Source organism: Leptonychotes weddellii, chromosome 9 (genome assembly GCF_054177405.1).
Source record: "Leptonychotes weddellii isolate Sample4059 chromosome 9, ASM5417740v2, whole genome shotgun sequence".
NCBI classification, from domain to species: Eukaryota; Metazoa; Chordata; class Mammalia; order Carnivora; family Phocidae; genus Leptonychotes; species Leptonychotes weddellii.
Window position 1 is genome coordinate 94,892,629 of NC_138377.1, and position 10,497 is coordinate 94,903,125.

Consider the following 10,497-nt stretch of genomic DNA (forward strand, 5'->3'; position numbering starts at 1 on the left):
AGAGAAGGGAAAAGCAGAGGTGCCCCAAATTCTCCCGGCTCCGGGAGCCTGCAGGGCAGGAACATGCCCGGAGACAGGCTTCCCTGGAGCACCCCACCGTCTGCCACAGACCGCATCCTGCACCTCTGCCGCATGCCTAGGCTGTCCCCATCTGAACCCCCAAAGGGCCGATTTTGTTCTCTGGGGTCTCAGATTCAACAGGGAAGTCAAGGTTGGGTTGAATCAGCGAATGTTGGCAACTAAAGCTTGAAGATGAAAACCCGGCTTATGGGGCGCCTGGGTGGCTTAGTCCGTGAAGCATCTGCCTTTGGCTCAGGTCATGGTCCTGGGGTTCTGGGATCGAGTCCCGCATCTTGTGCATGCTCTTTCTCTCTCTTATCTCTCACAGATAAATAAATAAAATCTAAAAAAAAAAAGAAGAAGAAGAAAAGAAAACCCGTCTCAGCTGACTGAGAACGCTGAAGGCCGGGGAGGGGCCCAGTTTGTGTGTGAATTTGGGAATTGGGCCATCAACAGGGCCCACCTGCAGGCAGGGAGGATTGGGGGGGCCCCTTCCCTTCTCATAACTTCCACCTCTTTCCTGGGGACCCAGGAGGTGCCCAGCTTCATGATCTTGCACAAAGAGTGTTATTTTAGAATCTTTCCAGGGGCAATATGAAAAGCAAGGCTTCCCCACCCCAGTAGGTCTCTGGGTAAGAAAACAAACAAACAGATTCAGAGTCTGACTTGGTGATAAGACAAAAGAGGACTTGGAATGGGAGCAAAGTTCAGAGGCTTTTGTTGCAGAAACTGGTTCCTTCTTGAAAATGTGGGCTGATTTTATAAGCTGCTTATCGCTGTCTCTCCCCTCATAGACACTTCTCCGTCCTTCCCTCGCAAGGCCCAGGGAACCAGAATTCTCTCCCCGACCCCGACTCGGTCCCAGCCCTGCTTCCTTGGGGTCTTCTGTCTCTGGCTTAGGTGCCTGGGTTTCCTTTAGGAGGGCCAGGCTGGTCCAGGCAGGTGCACGGTGTTTCTGGTGTCGTCTGGTCCCCCAGGCTGATGGCAGCCCCAGGGTGGCTCTCAGAGGCTGAAGCTGCCCACAGTGTTGTAAGAAGGGAGCTGGGACCGGGCACAGAGACCCCGGGGGAAGCCACTCCTCCCTCGGTGCAGGGAGCCTGGAACATCTCGCCGGGGTGGCAGAGTGAGACGGATGCTGATGGCAGCAGGGCCCCAGCTTTGTCCCCCTTGAAGCAGTAGGTCCCAGGGAAAGTGGGGTGGGGGGAAGGCTGAGCAGGCCTGTGTGTTAGGGCCCGGGTGGGAACTTGTTTTCTGTCAGGGGTGCACAAGGAGTTCACTTTTCAGGACTTGTTTGAATACCGCACAGTTGATAAAGGAGTGGAAACCTTACCCACCTCAGCCCAGGCTGCTACTTTGTTCCACCAGCGATGTGTGGCCGAGCAGGCCAGGGTCAGGCCGCCAAGGCTGGAAGAAAAGCCTTCCTGCAGTGCCCCACAGGTCTTTCCCTAGAGAAGGCTGGTTATGGCCTATGGCCACCGACTATCCTTGCACACCCTCCCTCCTAAGCCCATCCAGGGCGGAGGCTCTGGGGACCACCCCAAAGAGCAGAAAGGGCAGATGAGGCAGCATGGAGGGCCCAACAGAGAGTGTGAGGCCAGCCAGTCAGGATTCCCACCCTGCATTGCCTTGTGGCCTCTCCAACCTGGGGTCCGTCCTCTGAGAAGGGGGATGTTTCCATCTCTTGGACTTGGGAGTTTCTAAAGAGAGAATGGATAAAGAGCCCGAGCGCCCAGCCCCTCCCCCCCACCCTCAGGGACTCACCTGGGGTTAGTAGCCCTTTCCCAAGATCACCATTCTGCACTGTAACATCTAGAAAACGCTCATCAGGTTTTGGAGGGGTGGTGGGAGTGTGTGGGAGAAACTATACTAAAAAACTAAAGAAGTATATATGTTTGCAGGACTGTGTAGGGGGCCGTTGGTAGCTGTTCTAAGGCATGCTTTTTGAAAACCCCACTGCCCTCTGGTAATGGTAAGGTGGGCGGCATGTGGTGGGGTGGTGGCCTCCCACGTTGCCACATCCAGGGACTCCCCCTTTTTTTAAAGATTTTATTTATTAGAGAGGGAAAGCGCACGTGCACATGATGAGTGGGGGATGGACAGAGGGAGAGGGAGAGGGACAAGCAGACTCCCCACTGAGCAGGGATCCCAGCACCCTGAGATCATGACCTGAGTCGAAGTCAGGCCCTTAACCAACTGAACCACCCAGGCGCCCCCAAGGACCCCTTTTAATGTCCAGTCTTTATAGAGCCTTCCCATTCCAGCTCAGAGTGGACCTGGCTGGGTGGTCATTGTGCAGTCCTGTGGCATTACTCCTCCAGGTGGCAACCACGAGAGTAACACAGAGTCCCCTGTCTAATCAAAGCCTAGATAGTCGAGCTCAAATCCCAGCTTCGCAACTTCCTAGCTGAGGGCTATGGACACATTGCCTGACATTTGGGCCTCGGTTCCTTCATCTTGAAATGGGAATGACTGAAAGGGGTGGTGGGAGTGTAAAGTGACTTGCCAGTATGTCGAAATAGTGCATTTAAAGTGCTTCATATTCTGCCTGGCATTTGGTAAAGGTTCATTAAATGGTGGCTGGTTTATTAGTATTATTGGCTGGTTTATTTTATTATTGTTATTACTACTACTACTATTTCCCCTTGATTCTCAACTCCATTGGCATGTCTTATCTTTGTAAATATCATTACCTAATGTGAATACCTTTATGAACCAACGAGCTGACTCAGTCTATTAAATAATGTATACAAATAATATATAGAGATAAGATTTACGGTGGTTAATAATATCAGGAAAAATAAGAACAGCTGTTATTTCTGGAGTGCCTATTTCGAACCAGGCATTATTTGATGCCCTTGAAATGAATCCCAGCTGCCCAATGAAATAAGCAATGGTTGCATCCCCATTTCACAGATCAGGAAACTGAGGCCTGGGGAGGTAAACTCGTGTGCCCAAGATGTCACAGCTGGTGAGTGGCAGAGCTGAGATTCACATGCAGGAAGCTGTGCTCCTGAGCCCACGCTTTTTTTTTTTTTTTTTTAAAGATTTCATTTATCTATTCATGAGAGATAGAGAGAGAGAGGCAGAGGCAGAGGGAGAAGCAGGCTCCCCGCGGAGCAGGGAGCCCGATGCGGGACTCGATCCCAGGACCCTGGGATCATGACCTGAGCTGAAGGCAGACGCTGAACCGACTGAGCCACCCAGGCGTCCCCCACGCTCTTAAATCCAGCCATGTGCAGGAGACACCCGATGGGTCCCGGCCGTGTGGCGAATTTCCACCGTGCCTTGACAAGTCACCTAATCTCTTCCGAGCCTCAGTTTTTGCCTCTGCAAAGTTGTCAGTTTGGGCCCCGTAGCCTGTTTCCTGGCCTCCCTCCTCCCCTGCTGTCATTCCCCCTTGGCATTTCCATCTCATCCCTGTCTTGGGGGGTGGGGGGAGGCCATCCCCGAGCAGAGCAGCCGCCGACTGCCTGCAGGGGGGTGGCCAGCTCAGCCCTCGGCCCCGGAGACCAGCAGCCGAGAGAGCCCCTGAGGTGGACCCTGGGCAGGCGGCAGCGGTGGCCAGACCGCCCGTGATGTAATGACCGATTAGGAACTTCCTCTTGGAAGCCGGGCTTCCTCTAAGAGCCAAAGGTGCTGGAGCTGAGGTGGGGGGTGGGGAGGGGCGAGTGGGAGCGAATAAGAGGAAACTCCTGTCAGCTGGGCCCTGCTTTTGGAAAGAGTTCAGCAGAGAGGCTCGTTCTAAGCTGTTGACCATTAACATGACATGGCCCCGTGCGCATTCCTTCTCTGCTTTTACTGCCAGAGCCCAGCGGATAAAGGACTGGTCTCCCCCTCCCTTAACAAAAGAAAAAAAAAAAAAAAAAAGAGCCTCTAATTAATGCTGCATCTCTGGACTTGCTGCAAAACCCAAAGCCATTTCTGCAGCTTAAAATGACAAAGGAAGGTTAAGTGGAAACTCCTTTTCTCCCCTTAAGTTTGATTACAAAAACTACTTATCTAATGGGCAAACAGGGCTTTTAAAGGGGTGTTAGGTTAACCAGATGCAGGGCCACATAATTACTCCCAGGCCTGGGAGCCGCAGATGAAAAAGCTGCCGGTTGGGCGGGAACTTGAAGCCACAGGCATGACATGGGACAGAAGAAAGGAGCTTTCCAGGAGGGCAGGAGGCCCCAGTGCGACCCGCGAAAAGGGGACTGGAAAAGCCAGCACCCCCCCCACACACTGGGGCTCCTCTCTGGCTCTGTCCCCAACTTACTGGGTGACCCTGGGCAAGTCACTTCACCTCTCTGGGCCTCTGAGTCTTGCTTCCCAGCCCTCAGTGGGGTCTGGGTCTGTCTGCCCCAGCTCTGTGCTCATGTGAGGTGTGGCCGGGTCAGCCCTTTCCACCCAGCCCTAGGGGAGGCAGGGAGGCTGTTGTGGCCCCAAGTGGGGGGGAAGCAGCAACAAAGGCTTTGAACACGGAGGAGTATGGGCTGCCTGGCCAAGACCCTGGAGACTAGGAGGACGCGGGGCCCAGCCTGCCAATGCTGCGAGCCTTCCTGTCTCTCTCTCAGAGCCTGAGGGCCCAGAGACTTGAATCTGGGCACATCTCCGGTTCCCTTCACAGGATGGCCCAGTCCGAGGCAGTTTGGCCAAATGGAAAGGGGGGGATCACGAGGAAAACAAGCTGCATTGCGTATGCTCAGGCTTTTGGAGAGTGCAGCCCACGGGGGAGCACATAGGAACGTTCCTGCCCTTTGTTTTGACAGAAAACTGCTGATTCGAAGAAGCTAAAGGCTTTTCTTGGGATTTCAGCTCTTCCCGCCACCCCCCAGGCTGCAGTCGGCCCCTTGGTGCCCCAGCAGCCCCCGCCTCCCCAAATTACACGTTGGGCTCGCAGCACCCTCACTGGGCAGAGAGGCCGAGAGGAAGGAATGCCAACCATTGGAGGGGCTGGCTCCGGTGTAGGGGAGAGCGCCTATTGTGGGCCAGTCTCCTCCTGCCCACCGCAGGCGTCCACCACCCTCTGGTGGCAGGAATGTGGGCACCACCGGGAGGCTGGGCCACCCCTGCCTAGTCTGGAAACACAGCGGCTGTCCCCTGGGCTACCGCAGAGCCCTGCTGAGGCCACTCCAAGACAGCCACAGGGGGCTGACCTAGCAGCACATTTTCATTCTTTCAAGGAATGCACCTTGGAAATGCACCTACATGGAAATGCACCCCTCCTCTGAGTATAGGTGGTGCGTTTGGACGGTGTGTACACCCCAGTTCCTACGGTACCGAGCCAGATATCAAACATGTCCATCATTCCAGAATGTTCCCTCACGCCCCCTCCCAGTCGTTCCCGCTCCCCAGAGGTAAACCCTGTTCTGATTTCTATCACCGTAGGTTAGTTTTGTCTACTCGAGGATGTTCTATAAATAGAAACAAACAGTCTATCTTCTGTGTCTGGCTTCTTTCACTTAGCACAATACATTTGAGATTCACCAACGGTGTTGTGTGTTTCACTAGGTCGTTCCTTTTTATCCGTGAGTCGCGTTCCATCGTACGGATGTCCGTTATTTCTGTGTTTCCATGACCTTAGTCTGTTTGGGCTGCTATAACAAAAAAGCCATAGCCTGGGGGGCTTCAACAACACGTATTTATTTCTTACCATTCCTGGGGCTGGGGAGCCCAAGATCAAGGTGCTGGCAGTGTTGGTGTCTAGTGAGGGCCCAGCTCCTGGTTCTTAGATGGCCGTGTTCTTGCTGTGTCCCCAGGAGGGCAGAAGGTGAGGGAGCTCTCCGGGGCCTCTCTTCTAAGGCCACTAATCCCATTAATGAGGGTTCTACCCTCATGACCGAATCACCTCCCAAAGGCCCCACCTTCAAAGGCTATCGCACTGGGGGGTTAGGATTTCAGTATCTGAATTTCAGGGGTTCACAAATATTCAGGCCCTAATACCCATCCTCCCGTTGATGGACACCTGAGCCATCTGCCTGGTTTGGTGACTGCAGGTGGAGCTGTTGTGAATATTCACTAAATCACAGAGATCTCGAGCTCATGATTCACATGGGAAGCCTGAGGCCCGGAGAAGGAAGATGAACTGCCCAGTGCAGGCCCAGAGGCAGGACCCCTGACTGCAGGACTCCAGACCCCCCGCCCCCCCAGCCTGGGGCCACTCTGCCCCAGACACAGCGCCAGACCGCACCTCTCCTCTCCTACCACCCCCCCCACCCCAGAGCCCTCCGAGCCAGGACCCAGAGTCTGGCTGGGAACTAGGCCAGGCCCCGAGCAGGGGGTAGTGAGCAAGAGTTTCGGTCAGAGCGCGGTCATCTTTGATGTTGTGCACTCGGGTCTGACTCCCTGGTATTTATTTGCAATTAAGGAGCTGGTTCCTAATTAGGTTGATGGCGGGACCACAGCCTTGGAGCCACGAGGAGAAAAAGATCTTCTGCAAAAGACTGTCCCCTCGCACCCTGAGCGGCAGCCAGGCTGAGGACGAGGAGCATAGTGGTGGAGTGGGGCTCTGCCACCATGGGGAGGGCAGAGGTTTGGGGGGCCGGCCTTCTCATTTGCAGGGAGCAAGCAGGTCAGCCTGTATCAGCCACACTGCCTGAGACCCGAATCCACACGGGGGCGGGTGTGTGTGTGTGTGTGTGTGTAAACCGAGCCACAGTGGCCCTTGACTTTGTTCTAGACATTCAGCTATTCTTGCTCCATTCCTCATTCCTATGCTGGTGAGCACCTCTCTTTAACCTCGGGTTCCAGGCTAGAAGCTAAACCTTCCCATCAGTACAGTGAGGGATGCTGCCATCCACTATCCTGTTGTACCCTCCCGTGGTGGTGACCCTGGGTCATGACCCCCGACACCCCTAAGGAGCCCTGCCTGGCCTTTGAAGGGTTAGGGCCAGCTCTGGGGCCGGTAAACAGACAGCTACTTCTTTCTGCACCCAACTGATCTGCTGCTGGAGTTTCCAGAAAATCCAAAGATGGACTATATAAATGAGACGCTGGATTATGAATAAGTCCATTTTACAAGTGGGGAGACTGAGACTTAGGGACACTCAGGGGCTGGTCCATGGCCACACATCCAGTCAGTGGTGAGAGCCTTAGGTCCGTCTCATGTGACAAGCATTGGATTAGAGTTCTAGGGTCCCAAGTTCTGGTCCCAGTTCTGCTATCTGTTGCTGTGTGTGCTTCGGTGAGTCCCCCTGGACCCCTGGGGTGCCGTCCTTGGGGCACAAGGACATTGGATTCAATTAGTGGTTCTCACAGGCCAGTCTCTGTTCTACGTTTTCACTGGTCCACAATGAAAGAGATAAGAAAATTTCTTATAATCTAATTGTGTTAACTTTTACATTTCTGATTTAGGTCCTAACTATTTCATTAGTATCAAATTATACTTTCTTTTGTGCTAGTGGTAGTCGATGGTCTTGGGGTTTTTAAGAAGTCTGTACATGACAAAATAAAACAGTAGTAACCCTGTACATTCACAGTCCCTCTGTTAAACAATGTATTGGTTTGTGAAAACCCAAAGTGTTGGGGCTCCCTGGACAAGATGATGTCAGTGGGTCCCTCAAGCTCTGGAGCCCTAAGAACCCAAGAGCTGGGTGGGGACAGGGAGCCCCGAGCATAGTGATGTGCTCACTTGCTGGCTTGCTCTCGGGAGACCTCAGACCTCAGTCCTTGCCCAGCATCCCTTGGAGCCTGAGACCACCAGCCCCACCTGTTGGGCAGGATCCAATGGGAGCTGGGGGTCAGGGCAGTGGGCTGACCCTTAGGATGAATTTTAGTTCCTTCCTCCTTCCCTTTTAGCATGTTCTTCGAGCACCCTAGGGATACCTGCAGTCTTGGGACAGAGGTAGAGAGGATGGAGGCCCACCCCTTCCTACTGGAAAGTTTAGACCGGCCAGGGGCACTGACCAACAGCACTGACACCTGCTCAGGCCTAGGGAGTGACTGCATTGAAGGCCGCAGGTGCGTGGGAGGGAGAAACCAGAGAGGGCTTCTCAGAGGCAGCGTCCATCTTCTGGAATTTGAAAGACTTGGCCAGGAGCCCAGGTGTGATGAAGTGTTACCCAGTTTGCTTAACCAGAGAGGGCGCAGGAGGTGAGGCCGGGCCCAGGCAGCTCTGTGGGGTTCATTTCCCAAGCACAGGAGCCGATCCCCATGAGGAGTGCTAGAGCAAGGCTGGAACATGGGTATTGATGAGGTGGGGGTAGATGATGAGGGGCATTTGGCTTGGCCGGGGTGGAAGGAGCTAAGAGGAGGGGGACAGGAAGTATCCCCCCCACCCGCCCTCAATTCCATTACTCTCAACCTCCCTCCTCCCCCTCCTCCCCACCCCCCCTTTCTGACTGCCAAAGTGCTGCTTCACCTTTTATGATGGAGTGGCTCCACCCTGGGGCAGAGCTGCCACTTTATGACTGAGTGGCCCTCTGAGCCTTATCTGTAGAGGGGGGATAGCAGTAAGCCTCACTCAGTGAAGCTGCGGTGCGCCCTCGGGGAGCGAAGGCCTTTCACGGGGTGGGGGGGGGCGGAGTGACTCACCGGCTTGTGGGTGAGCACCTCTAGGATTCAGACCGTGAGAGCAGTCTGGTCACACACAGGAACCCTGAGGCTTAGAGAAGGGAGGGGACTTGTTCAGTGCAGGGGCTTCAGCGGGGAGTCTACCCGGAGTGTGGAGACGGCCCCCCCCGGAGTGTGGCCTGGCACTGAGGCTGGCCCTGGCAATCTCTCATGTGTACCCTCGACCAGCTCATGGCACCTCCCTGGGCCTCAGTTTCCTCACCTGTGGAATGGGCTGGTAATAGAGGTGAACCAAGGCTGTTGGGAAGAAGGTGCCTGGCTGATGCAAGGCTCTCAGTGACGCGTGTCCTCTCCTGTCACCCAGCATTCTGCAGGCACAGGTGTTTGCTTCCCTCCCTCTCTGTTTCTGGTACACTAAAGGGACTCTCACTGCTCATGAGAAGACCGGCGCTGGAGTTTCACGGCCGGGCCGGGATCGTGCTGCTTTCCTACCTCTTGGAAACTCCCAGACCTGTACCGGATGGGTGGATGGATGGATGGAGAGAGGGGCCATAGCTTGCAGTGTTCTTGGCTGTCCACCTGCTGGGACCCGCCTAGTTGCCTGCAGCTTGGTCGCCCACCCAAGCTAGAGCTGTTTCTCTACCTGCTGGCCAAGGGGCGAGTCAGCTGAGGGCAAGGACCTGTGTCTTTTCTCTCCACACCCCCCCCCCTCCCCGCACACTGGCCAGAACCAGGAGGGGCCTGGAGGGGACTTGGAGGCAAATTAATACATTATCAGGAGTGACCTGGGGACCTGTGTCTGGGACCTCAACACCAGGCAGAGGGTGAGGGGCACGCCCTTTGGGGCTCTGCCCAGTCCAAGGCCTCAGCGGAGTTGGCAGCCTATGGGACGCCCTTCAGGAAGACACTTTCCTGCTAGGTGGCTGGGTGGGCCTGCCAGCGCATGGGAGGATCGGAGGGGCCCTGTCACCCTGCCACTCTGGGGCTTCTAGGCGGGGCTGGGCTGAAGGCAGACAGCTGACCTCACCCAGGCTCCTGAATGAAGTTGTTAGCAGTGTTTTCTTCCTCGGGTTTGGTTGGACTTTGATCAGTTTCCCTAGGAGAAGCCACACCGTGAAGTGCCTCACTGTGCTCCCATCCCATTCTCGGGAGAACCGCTCCCTCTGTGCATGAGCCCCATCTAAGGGCTGTGTGGGAACATGTCCCCCCACGGGGCAGTCACGGATGCCCACCTGCTTCCCAGAACTCTGAGCTCAAAGGAAAGACCAGATTCTGAAAGACCAGGTTTCAGAATCTGAGAAGCTGGCCACACACGGGAGCGGCAAAGATGGGGCTGCCCAGGCCTCTGTGTGGCCTTCGGTCTGGTGTCAGAAAATTGTTCATCCAGACCTGTGGACATGCAGACATGCCTCAAGCTGGAGGGGAAGGGAATTCCAGTCATCCAGGCCACCCCTTTGCTGTCCATGGGGAAACTGAGGCTCAGAGAGGAGCAGCACACACCTTTGAGAGCTGGCGATCCCTGGAGCCCTTGCGGGGCAATTTGCTTTAACATTCAGAGACCCTCAGCTTCCCTGTCTCACGGAAGGGCCTGCAGTTCGGGTGAAAATCTGCACTTAATGCCAAGAGAGCCACCTTGAGGGGTGGAGGGTGGGGGTTACTGGGAAACTAGGCATCATGCTCAAGGCCAAGGCTGGGAACATTCTGGGCTGGAAGGGATTCTGGGGGCCAACTCCCCCACCCCACCGTGTCTTCCTGTGCCCGGGTCCCCTTCGAGTGGTGATTTACGCCCCCTAATAGCTTAACCCCACTCTGTTCAGGTGGAGGCTTGGACTGGCAGGGCTCAGACCCAGGCCGGGCCACGCACTAGCTGTGTGGCCTTTGGCAGGCTGCTGGTGTCTGCCAAGTCTTGGATCCTCAGCTGTAAAATGAGGAGAAGGTGGCCTC

At 55.2% G+C, this 10,497-nt stretch overlaps 1 protein-coding gene across 2 annotated transcripts in view; it reads left to right on the top strand.

Annotated features, from left to right (window-relative positions):
- The window catches only part of SMAD6 (SMAD family member 6), a 75,707-nt gene that overhangs the window by 63,038 nt on the left and 2,172 nt on the right, over positions 1-10,497 (top strand). The window lies entirely within an intron of this gene.